The following is a 13,328-nucleotide window of genomic DNA, read 5'->3' as shown; positions in this document are numbered from 1 at the left end:
TTTGCCACAAGTAGAGAGTGGGATAGGCTGCACATGACCGTTGAGAGCGGAATCGTGAGACCAAGGGTGTGGCCGTGAGAGCCATGGAAATTTCCGCCAAATGACCTTTATGACTGTAAAAGGGACACCGTGTGGGTGACTGGTGTGGGATTGCAGTGGAGGGCATGCCAGGGCCCCCCGGACCCGTGGGTGTGATAGCGGGTAAATCGGTGGAGGTGACCAAAATGACCCAAAACGTAAAAAAACTCAAAGGGGGTACCCCATGGAATTTGGGGGAAATCCGAAGGTGAGCGATTCGGTCAAAAGTTTTGCCACAAGTAGAGAGTGGGATAGGCTGCACATGACCGTTGACAGCGGAATGGTGAGACCTAGGGTGTGGCCGTGAGAGCCATGGAAAGTTCCGCCAAATGACGTTTATGCCTGTAAAAGGGATAGGGTGTGGGTGACTGGTGTGGGATTGCAGTGGAGGGCATGCCAGGCCTTGCCGGACCCGTGGGTGTGATAGCGGGTAAATCGGTTGAGGTGACCAAAATGACCCAAAACGTAAAAAAAACTCAAAGGGGGTACCCCATGGAATTTGGGGGGAAATCCGAAGGTGAGCGATTCGGTCCAAAGTTTTGCCACAAGTAGAGAGTGGGATAGGCTGCACATGACCGTTGACAGCGGAATCGTGAGACCAAGGGTGTGGCCGTCAGAGCCATGGAAAGTTCCGCCAAATGACGTTTATGCCTGTAAAAGGGATACCGTGTGGGTGACTGGTGTGGGATTGCAGTGGAGGGCATGCCAGGGCCCCCCGGACCCGTGGGTGTGATAGCGGGTAAATCGGTGGAGGTGACCAAAATGACCCAAAACCTAAAAAAAAAACATGGAATTTGGGGGGAAATCCGAAGGTGAGCGATTCGGTCCAAAGTTTTGCCACAAGTAGAGAGTGGGATAGGCTGCACATGACCGTTGACAGCGGAATCGTGAGACCAAGGGTGTGGCCGTCAGAGCCATGGAAAGTTCCGCCAAATGACGTTTATGCCTGTAAAAGGGATACCGTGCCAGTGACTGCTGTGCCATTGCAGTGGAGGGCATGCCAGGGCCCCCCGGACCCGTGGGTGTGATAGCGGGTAAATCGGTGGAGGTGACCAAAATGACCCAAAACCTAAAAAAACTCAAAGGGGGTACCCCATGGAATTTGGGGGGAAATCCGAAGGTCAGCGATTCGGTCCAAAGTTTTGCCACAAGTAGAGAGTGGGATAGGCTGCACATGACAGCGGAATCGTGTGACCAAGGGTGTGGCCGTCAGAGCCATCGAAATTTCCGCCAAATGACGTTTATGCCTGTAAAAGGGATATCGTGTGGGTGACTGGTGTGGGATTGCAGTGGAGGGCATGCCAGTCCTTGCCGGACCCGTGGGTGTGATAGCGGGTAAATCAGTGGAGGTGACCAAAATGACCCAAAAACTAAAAATTGTCTTTTGGTGTACCCCATGGAATTTGGGGGGAAATCCGAAGGTCAGCGATTCGGTCCAAAGTTGCGCCACAAGTAGAGAGTGGGGTAGGCTGCACATCACCGTTGACAGCGGAATCCTGAGACCAAGGGTCTGGCCGTCAGAGCCATCCAAAGTTCCGCCAAATGACGTTTATGCCTGTAAAAGGGATACCGTGCCAGTGACTGCTGTGCCATTGCACTGCAGGGCATCCCAGGCCCCCCCCCCCGGACCCGTGGCCGTCATAGCGGCAAAATCGGTGGTGACCAAAATGACCCAAAACCAAAAAAATCTCAAAGGGGGTACCCCATGGATTTTGAGGGGAAATCCGAATGTCAGCGATTTGGTCCAAACTTGCGCCACAAGTAGAGGGTGGGATAGGATGCACACTAGCGTAGGCAGCACAATCCTGAGACCAAGGGTGTGGCGCTGGGAGCCCTCCAAAGTTGGTCCTTTTGACGTTTATGCCACTGGCAGGGATACCGTGTGCCTGACTGGTGTGACATTGCCCAGCAGGGCATCCCAGGCCTTGCCGGACCTGTGGGTGTCATAGCGGGTAAATCGGTGGAGGTGACCAAAATGACCCAAAACCGAAAAAAAACTCAAAGGGGGTAGTACCCCATGGAATTTCTGGGGAAATCCGAAGGTCAGCGATTTGGTCCAAACCTGCGCCACAAGTAGAGGGTGGGATAGGGTGCACACCAGCGTAGGCAGCACAATCCTGAGACCAAGGGTGTGGCGCTGAGAGCCCTGGAAAGTTGGGCCTTTTGACGTTTATGCCTGTGGCAGGGATACCGTGCGCCTGACTGGTGTGCCCAGCAGGGCATCCCAGGCCTTGCCGGACCTGTGGGTGTCATAGCGGGTCAATCGGTGGAGGTGAACAAAATGACCCAAAACCGAAAAAACTCAAAGGGTAGAGGGTGGGTCACCTCCACCGATTTACCCGCTATGACACCCACAGGTCCGGCAAGGCCTGGGATGCCCTGCAGTGCAATGGCACACCAGTCAGGCACACGGTATCCCTGCCACAGGCATAAACGTCAAAAGGCCCAACTTTCCAGGGCTCTCACCGCCACACCCTTGGTCTCAGGATTGTGCTGCCTACGCTGGCGTGCACCCTATCTCACCCTCTACTTGTGGCGCAAGTTTGGACCAAATCGCTGATCTTCGGATTTCCCCCAAAATTCCATGGGGTACCCCCTTTGAGATTTTTTTGGTTTGGGGGCATTTTGGTCACCTCCATCGATTTACCCGCTATGACGCCCACAGGTCCGGCAAGGCCTGGGATGCCCTGCAGTGCAATGGCACACCAGTCAGGCACACGGTATCCCTGCCACAGGCATAAACGTCAAAAGGTCCATCTTTCCAGGGCTCTCACCGCCACACCCTTGGTCTCACGATTGTGCTGCCTACGCTGGTGTGCACCCTATCCCACCCTCTACTTGTGCCTTGCTGTGCACTGTGTCCGACTCTCTCCCTGTGGAGCAAGTTTGGATCAAATCGGTCACCTTCGGGTTTTCGGCAAAATTCATGAGATTTTTTGGATTTTTTGTTATTTTGGTCACCTGCTCCGATTTACCCACCATCTCACCCACAGGTTGAGTGCGGCCAGGGTTGCCGTGGAGTTCAATTTGACACCACTTAGGCCGACGGTATAGGTGCCAGAGGCCGAAAAGTCAATATTGGGTTAAAAGGCACAACTTTGGAGGGTTGCTAACGCCACGTCTTTGGGATCAGGCTGCTCATGTCTACCTTGCTGTGCACTGTGTCCGACTCTCTCCCTGTGGGGCAAGTTTGGATCAAATCGGTCACCTTCGGATTTTCGGCAAAATTCATGGGGTCCTTTGAGATTTTTTGGATTTTGGGTTATTTTGGTCATCTGCTCCGATTTACCCGCCATCTCACCCACAGGTTGAGTGCGGCCAGGGTTGCCGTGGAGTTCAATTTGACACCACTTAGGCCGACGGTATGGGTGCCAGAGGCCCAAAAGTCAATACTGGGTTAAAAGGCACAACTTTGGAGGGTTGCTAGGTTAGGTCAGATCACCATCTTGAGAAAATGAAGTTGCATGAGATGCATTTATGAGACTTATAACCAATGTCTCTTGTATGCATCTTCATATTGTTAGGGAAAACCAATTAAGATCATTTGTGCAAGTTCTCTACAAAGTTGGGGGCCAAGTAATAACTGGAGACTCAAGAACATAATAAAAACTTACCATCCATGTGAATTCTTGTATGACAATTCAGTTCTTCAGATTGAAAAAGATTCACATAAAGTACACTTATGAGACATATCATCAAAATGGTAGTGAAAGACAAGGAGAAGGCAACACAACCAGCAACCAAACTGGTCCTCAGTCTGGTAGATAAGCCATGAGGAATGACTAAAAGTACTGGGCCTACCAACTTTGAAAGATCAAAGAGAAAGAGATGACATAATTACAGTGTTCAGGTCATTAAAGAAGATAGAAGAGATCTGATTAAAGATGTGAGGGTTTTAAGAGGTCATGGAAGTAAATTAATAAAAGATGTGAAGAGAGATGTATATATATGTGGAATAGCTTAGAAGGTGATATAGCCCAAGCTCAAACAGTACATGAATTCAAAGCTAAATATAGTTGGAAATCAAAGATATAGATTAAGTTGGAACTGTACATGAATTTGAGTCTAGGGATGTTAGAAAATTAGGGAATAGGAGATGGGACCCAATGAGCATTGCTCCTTTCCTGTATACTATAATTAATAAATATAAGACTCTCCCTCATGATTCCCCTCACCTTCACAGAGGCTGCGGTAGACTCCAAAGAACAAACATGGTCAGGTTACGGGGAGTGGAGTGTCCAGATAAATGGTTTGCAATCTTAATGAATATCAGCATCACTGGAATCACATGAAATACTACAGGACCAGGGGTACCCCCAGGAAAACACATTAGACTTAAAAGCATTCACTGTGTGCCTATAGTTCGGCAATATGTCCTCACAGTGTAGCCCTGCACCCCAACCCCCAGGGTTGGCAGGAAGAATGAGTGAAATATCACCAGAATTGCATTAATGAAATCAAAATACTAATTCCTCTCATTTTTGGGTAAGAAATAGATTACCCTACTCAAACCCAACCTAACATAATCTAAGTAAAAGATGAAAAACTCGCATGTATTTTCACTTTTTAATTTTTATTTCTTAAAGATATTTTTCATATAAACTTTTTTCTTTTGTTCAGAAGATATTGCCACATAAATAATAAGAGCACTATTTTATAACAAAATTAATATACTACACTTACTTCAGCTACTCATCTTTCCACCATCATTAAGTGACCATATATAGTGAAAAAGGGGAGCATACACACATTATACAACCAAAAAATACTTTGTCAGAAAAAGCATACCTTTATGGAAGATCTTCAGTCAACAAGAGGTTGTGTAATTGATGAGGTAAATTCAATTAGAATAGAAAAAATGACAGGGCATATGGCAGACCTCTGCAGAAATAATATGGCATTTAGGACACCTAGTATTAAAACAGTACATACATACATACATACATATACCAAGGCTCTTTTCCCCCTTACCAGGGGGGTAGCCAAAAAGGACAAGGCACAAAAACATTCCCACCCATTTCATCCCCGAAAATACTCCACACCCCTCCACCCTCCCTCCCATCTTAGCACCTCCTAGATGACGGGTCATCCCTGCACCCTGTCCACTGCCCTGGGTCAGAAGCAGTGTCGCAGGACACAGCACATCCACAGTACTAACACATATTAATAAAAATTAAAACAGTACTAACACATAATAATAACAATAATGATAATAATAATGATGATGATGATGATGATGACGACGATGATGATGATGATGATGATGATGATGATGATGATGATGATGATGACGATGATGATGATGATGATGATGACGATGATGATGATGATGACGATGATGATGATGACGATGATGATGATGACGATGATGATGATGACGATGATGATGATAACGATGATGATGATAATGATGATGATGATAACGATGATAATGATAAAGATAACGATGATAAAGATGATAAAGATAACGATGATAAAGATAACGATGATAAAGATAACGATGATAACGATAATGATAATGGTAATGATAATTAATGATAATGATAATTAATGATAATGATAATTAATGATAATGATAATTAATGATAATTGATGATAATGATAACACTGGGGAACACTCATTTTGTTGCATTTAAAAAAAGACTTTTCTATAGTCAATTTGAGTGTGCTGATTTCAAATCTGAAGTCGGGTTTTGTCTGCAAGCTACAGATTTTATGCAATATGACATTTTTATTTATTTTTTAAATTTTCGTTATTATAGGAAATTGCAATATCAGCCACACTTCTTTTGTTCACTTGAATCTTAAAAACAGTATGAAAGCCATTTCTGTACATTTATTAAGGCAAAAGAAACAGAACATTAACAGAACATCTATCCCAAAGTTAGATTAGCATCCTTCAGAACATCACCACAGCTGATGGAAGCTTATCAATTTCTTTGTGTATTTTTTTCAGGCAGGAATTTGCGTTTGTAACTTTTGCGTTTGTACATTTCATCTGGGCAATTTCGTTTAATGCTCCAGCAGTAGTCAGCCATCATACTTTTGTCCCAGCGCCCTTGGTAGCGTTCTTCCATGATCTTTAGGTCTTGGTGGAATCGTTCTCCTTGTTCGTCACTCACAGCCCCCAGGTTGTCAGGGAACTGATCAAGGTGGCTGTTCAAAAAATGAAGCTTGATGCTCATGTTGCACCCGAGATCACGAAAAGCGAGGAGCATTCTGTTCACAAGTTCACTGTAGTTCTCCGCCTTATTGTTTCCAAGGAAGTTCTGAACGACTGCCACAAAGGATAACCATGCTGCCCTTTCTAAAGCGGTCATCTTAGCAACAAACTGATCATCACGAATTAGGGTTCGAATCTGTGGGCCATCAAACACGCCTGCTTTGATCTTCTCAAATGATAACCCTGGTAAAGCTGTGATGATGTGTTGGAAACATTCACCTTCGGTTTCCAGTGCCTTGACAAATTGTTTCATCAAACCTAATTTGATGTGAAGAGGAGGAAAGATGATCTTATCTCTGTTTACAATTGGGTCTTGTATGATATTTGGCATGCCTGCTTCAAGGGTGTCACGAATAGGCCAGTCCTTCTGGACCCAATGTCTGTCTCGTGCTCGGCTGTCCCACATACAGAGGAAACATGGAAACTTGGTGAAACCTTTCTGTTGTCCAAGAAGAAAGTTGACCATCTTTAAGTCTACACAAATTATTCAATTGTGCTCATGATACTTTAATAAGTCCATGACCATTCTCATATCATCATAGTCTTCCCGCAAATGCACTGAGTGACCGACAGGTACTGCTCCATAAACATTGCCATTATGTAAAAGAACACACTTTAGACTGCGTTTTGAACTGTCTAAAAAGAGTCTCCATTCAGCAGGACTATAGTAAGGTACACCCAGTTCTTTGAGAAGCCCTGGGATGTCATGGCAGTAAACGAACTGTCTGTCTTTTGAAAAGAAGGTCACAAAAAGCTGGTCACGCTTTCTGAAATATGATACTTTAACAGAGTGATCAACAAGATTTCTGCCTTGTAATCTTGATGCCAAAAGCTCTGCTGCTTTCCTTGAAAGACCTAAATCCCGCACTAAATCATTCAGTTCAGCCTGGGGAAGAGGCTTAGGGACGGGGAAAGGTTCAGTGTCTGAAGAACAGTCCTCTGATTGTGAACACTTTTCTGACAATTCACTGTCACAACTGTCTTGCTGGCTTGTATCATGTCCAATGTCTTTATCGTCCAATGAAGGCAAGCCTTTGAAAACTGGAACAGGTACTTCTTCAGAGTGCGGAACAGGCCGAATAGCTGAGGGAATGTTCGGATACGTAATCTTATGTCGGTTTTTCTTCCCAACACCCGTTGTGTTTACCATGCAGAAATAACAGTCAGTTACATGGTTGGTGGGTTCGCGCCAAATCATTGGAACTCCAAAAGGCAGACCTTTGCGTTTTCCTTTGGTCCAGTCTCGAAGCATTTCCTCACAATTGTGGCACACAACATGAGGAGCCCATTGCTTGTCTTGATCACCAAGATGAACTTCAAAATATGCCTTGTAGGCACGCTTGACGAACGAGGATATGTTACGTCTCTGACGATTGAGTGTGTAGCATCCACATATGTAGCAGAAGGCATCAGGCTTGTTTCTGCAATGATGTCTCATTCTGGAAGCCATGTTTGAACTGAAACAAAAGAAGAATGATCAAAATATTAGAAGCTATCTATATATATGGACGTTAAAATGCTTATACATGGTTTACGCAAGTTCACATATGTACAATTTCATTAACCTCAAATTGCATACAAACTAGAGCTTGTAGAGAAAAACTAATTTCAGATTTGAAATCAGCGCCTAAAACTCTTTCAAAATCCGTTAAAATATCCAATGCAACTCAAAGTTACTGAAAAAGTGTTCCCCTGTGTAATTGATGATAATGATAATTGATGATAATGATAATTGATGATGATGATAGTAATAATTAATAAAGTTTATTTGGCAATGAATCAATATACATGAAATGCAGATAATGAAAAGAACACATAGTTCGAAGTAACAATTACAAATGCAGAGGATAACACAAAAAAGCATGTAAGCTTATTTCCATTGTCCTATGTGCATCCACCACACAAAAGACACAGAGCACCTCACCCCACAATAACAATTCCTAAACAACAACACAATATTTCTTCCCTGAGTGAATTATAGGCCTTCCTGGTGACCCAAGCCAGATACCTAGGAGCTGTGTGTCTCCTGCAAGAGACCTGGAGCAACAGATTGATTGATTGATCAATGTATTGGTTGTGGTCATGTCTACAGGAGTTCTGTTGTTAACAGTACTTATAAATTAGACTCTACTTTACATTTTAAAATTGTTAGAAAACCCTAACAATATTTGGCATTTATTGACACTTCTCTCTTCAAATACACTTGATGTATTTATGTGTGTCGAAAATTATTTATTTTGTTGCTACCACAAATACCTAAAATCACATCATCTTTAATTTCATCATCTTTTCATTCATGACCCTTTCACCCCATCCAAGGATGAGATCAATGGATGGGATGAAAGGGTCTTTGAGCAAGATAGGAATGGCTGTTCAGCAAGGGAGGATGGAGGCAGGTATATGGGTGAGTGGAGGATGGTTGTGTATGAATGATTTTTTTTTTGCAACCTAAAGGGATTTCTCCCTGTTTTCTCTATTTTCTGCTTGTGGGGACCGGGTGGGTGGGGTGGGGTTGCCATGTAAAAAAGTGGCTCTGCTAGGGATGTGCTGTAAAATTTCAGAAACACACATGTGCAGATATTTAACCTAACCTATTTTTAGAATAAAATGGCATCATTATTATATACAATTGGTAATATTATATTGAAAAGAAATTCCATAAAAAAAAAAATCTTTAAAAAAAAAATGAATAAAAATATATACTAATGAAAAAAAATTATTAGTGTGCTACTAGAATAGAACCAGTATCTTGTTACAGTTTAATCAGTTATCAATTTGATCTTATTACTTCACTACACATGTTTAGGCATGCATAAGCATATAAGCATGTCACTACCAGTATACTTCTCATTTGGAAAATCAACCACAAGGTTGCCAATCTGTGAAATCCTTGTATCAATAATGGGAATGTCTTTCAATACCTCTGTATTGTGATTCTCATCAGTACTCGTACTAGAAAGCTCAGTCAATTTAATATGGGGGCAAATTCAACTATTCACTGCCTCCTGCAGATCATCTACCATCTTAGGTTATTCAACTTGCACAGAGTACAGATCCATAACATTTGCTGAATGCTGTACTTTCATAAATCAACCTTCCTAATTCATATTTCAAGTCCAAACTTGTAACCAAACCATTTATCAAATTCTCCACTAGTTAAATCTTAGAGCAAGTATATTTCCTTCCTTCTGCCTTCTCCTTAGAACCTACCATTCCAATCGTCCTCATTCATTAGTAATTGTACTTTAAATTATTGCATCAAACACTATATTACTTAAAACAAATGTAGCTAATATGCAATCTTGCTTGGTTACCCACCTTAGGGCCATCCTTTTGTTCATCTACTACCTGGACAAAATTTACATAAACTTTGTCTTGTTCTAAATAAATACTCAAACATGAAAATATTATAAAGATATCTCTATAACTAAATCTCCAACTCCTTTCCTAACTTTGTTGTTTGAGGTGACCTCTTCAGTACGGACCAAAATATCACGGGCAGCATTACCTGCCAAACGTACGATGTGTCATAATAATACTCGCATCATAAAATATATTCACTGCTTATATTGATCGTTCTCTCTTTCACCCGTGAATATTGATAAACATAGAAAATGTGATGAAGACAGTTTAGAGCAGTGGTTCCCAAACTGGGGGAAATTTCCACCTGGGGGGAAATTTTAAGCTCCCAGGGGGAAATAATTACACTACCTACTAACTAAAAAAAATCTCTGATGGATTTTCTCATGTCTGAGAGAGAGAGAGAGAGAGATAGAGAGAGAGAGAGAGAATGCCTGTATATCAGTATATTTGTACATTTGAAAAATAGATTAGTAGATAGTCACAGTGTATTTTAACTAGTCTTTCCCTGCTACACATGAAGGGGGAAATCTAGATAGTTGACCTGGGTGCAGGGGGAAATGACAGAAAAAAGCCTGGGAACCACTGGTTTAGAGAGTATGTCATTACGTAGGGGCAACTACAATAAATATAATCAAGACGCCGATATGGCAGCCTCGCGTATCCACTTGCTCCTCATGCCGCCTACGTATGCGGCACCGTATGGAAGGGGTTAATGTTGGCAGTATAATATACACTTACCTTTGTGGTTCTTTAGGAAACCGATGGTACATGAATTCAGGATGAGAACTTTTGGACCGTTTGAACTAACCATGTGTTCCAAGTGACAGATGGCTGAAATGTAAACATGCAGACGATTCAAAAAGCCCGCTAATTCTTTCCGAATGAAGCACAGCGATCTCTAGCGTTGATTGAAGTAACTAAACTCATGAGTAATCAGTTAGGCTATTTATACACTTTTCCGTCCCTTCCAGTCTTTCGCATATAGACTTTGAACATGCCCCAAAAGGAGAGAGTCGGTCAAAGTGCACAGCAAGGTAAACATGAGCAGCCTGAGTCCAAGGGCGTGGCAGTGGCACCCCTCCAAATTTGGGTCCTTTCACCCAGTAATCACCTTTTGGCCTCTGGCATCCATACCGTTGGCCTGAGTGGTGTCAAATTGGACTCCACAGCAGCCCTAGCCGCCCTCGACCTGTGGGTGAGATGGCGGGTAGATCGGAGCAAGTGACCATAATGACCCAAAATCCAAAAAAATCTCAAAGGATTAACCCCATGAATTTAGCCAAAAATTTGAAGGTGACCGATTTGGTCCAAACTTGCCCCACAGGGAGAGAGTCGGTCAAAGTGCACAGCAAGGTAAGCATGAGCAGCCTGAGTCCAAGGGCATGGCAGTGGCAGCCCTCCAAATTTGGACCTTTTCACCTTGTAATCACCTTATGGCCTCTGGCAATAACACCGTTGGCCTGAGTGGTGTCAAATTGGACTCCACGGCAGCCCTAGCCGCCCTCAACCTGTGTGTGAGATGGCGGGTAAATCGGAGAAAGTGACCATAATGACCCAAAATCCAAAAAATCAATTTAGTCACAAATTCGAAGGTGACCGATTTGGTCCAAACTGGCCCCACAGGGAGAGAGTCGGTCAAAGTGCACAGCATGGTAAAAATGAGCAGCCTGAGCCCAAGGGCGTGGCAGTGGCACCCCTCCAAATTTGGACCTTTTCATCCAGTAATCACCCTATGGCCTCTGGCACCCACACCGTTGGCCTGAGTGGTGTCAAATTGGACTCCACGCTAGCCCTAGCCGCCGTCGACCTGTGGGTGAGATGGCGGGCAAATCGGAGCAAGTGACCATAATGACCCAAAATCCAAAAAATCTCAACCCCATGAATTTAGTCGAAAATTCGAAGGTCACCGATTTAGTCCAAACTTGCGCCACAGGGAGAGAGTCGGTCAAAGTGCACAGCAAGGTAAACATGAGCAGCCTGAGTCCAAGGGCGTGGCAGTGGCACCTTTCCAAATTTGGGCCTTTTCACCCAGTAATCACCTTTTGGCCTCTGGCACCCATACCGTTGGCCTGAGTTCTGTCAAATTGGACTCCACGGCAGCCCTAGCCGCCCTTGACCTGTGGGTGAGATGGCGGGTAAATTGGAGCAGGTGACCATAATGACCCAAAATCCAAAAAAATCCCCATCAAATAGTCGTAAATTCGAAGGTGACCGATTTGGTCGAAACTTGCCCCAGAGGGAGAGAGTCAGTCTAAGTGCACAGCAAGGTAAGCATGAGCAGCCTGAGTCCAAGGGCATGGCAGTGGCAGCCCTCCAAATTTGGGCCTTTTCACCCAGGAAACACCTTTTGGCCTCTGGCACCCATACCGTTCGCCTGAGTGGTGTCAAATTGGATTCCATGTGGGTGGGTGAGATGGCGGGTATATCGGAGCATTTTTGGGCCATTTTGGTCACCTCCACCGATTTACCCGCTATCACACCCACAGGTCCGGCAAGGCCTGGGATGCCCTCCAGTCCAATCCCACACCAGTCACCCACACCCTATCCCTGCCAGAGGCATAAACGTCAAAAGGCCCTACTTTGGAGGGCTCTCACCGCCACACCCTTGGTCTCACGATTCTGCTGTCTACGCCGATGTGCACCCTATCCCACACTCTACGCGTGGCGCAAGTTTGGACCAAATCGCTGACATTCGGATTTCACCCCAAAATCCATGGGGTACCCCCTTGGAGATTTTTTGGATTTTGGGCCATTTTGGTCACCTCCACCGATTTACCCGCTATCACACCCACAGGTCCGGCAAGGCCTGGGATGCCCTCCAGTCCAATCCCACACCAGTCACCCACACCCTATCCCTGCCAGAGGCATAAACGTCAAAAGGCCCTATTTTGGAGGGCTCTCACCGCCACACCCTTGGTCTCACGATTCTGCTGTCTACGCCGATGTGCACCCTATCCCACACTCTACGCGTGGCGCAAGTTTGGACCAAATCGCTGACCTTCGGATTTCACCCCAAAATCCATGGGGTACCCCCTTGGAGATTTTTTGGATTTTGGGCCATTTTGGTCACCTCCACCGATTTACCCGCTATCACACCCACAGGTCCGGCAAGGCCTGGGATGCCCTCCAGTCCAATCCCACACCAGTCACCCACACCCTATCCCTGCCAGAGGCATAAACGTCAAAAGGCCCTACTTTGGAGGGCTCTCACCGCCACACCCTTGGTCTCAGGATTCTGCTGTCTACGCCGGAAAATACGGTATTCAGTAAAAATAAAAAGCAAAAACATGCATGGCTAAAACATTTACCAAAGCTTAATATGCCTTCATAAATAAAAACAGATAAAGTACTACATCTGTGATTGTGAAGAGAGTAGTGTTTTACATATAAGTAATTGCAAACAGTATATTTCAATGTTTTGCTTATAAGAAAATATATGTTATCTCCTTATTTCCTTACAGGTTGGGGGGATGCAAATACAAGAAAAATGTTTTTGTGAGAAGTATGAAGTATTAAAGAACATCTATACAGACTAGTAGATATTAACTTTGTAGGTAATGAGAAATAAAGAGAAAGTAAAGAAATATCAACATTACCATACTGAACTATGATTTTACTTACTCTTATTAGCATTTGAGGTAAGAGGGGTTGCAGAATAATTTTG

The sequence above is a fragment of the Oratosquilla oratoria genome, chromosome 26 (genome assembly GCF_046742065.1).
Source record: "Oratosquilla oratoria isolate Oo_2021 chromosome 26, ASM4674206v1, whole genome shotgun sequence".
Classification (NCBI taxonomy): Eukaryota; Metazoa; Arthropoda; class Malacostraca; order Stomatopoda; family Squillidae; genus Oratosquilla; species Oratosquilla oratoria.
Note: the sequence above shows the minus strand (reverse complement) of the source record.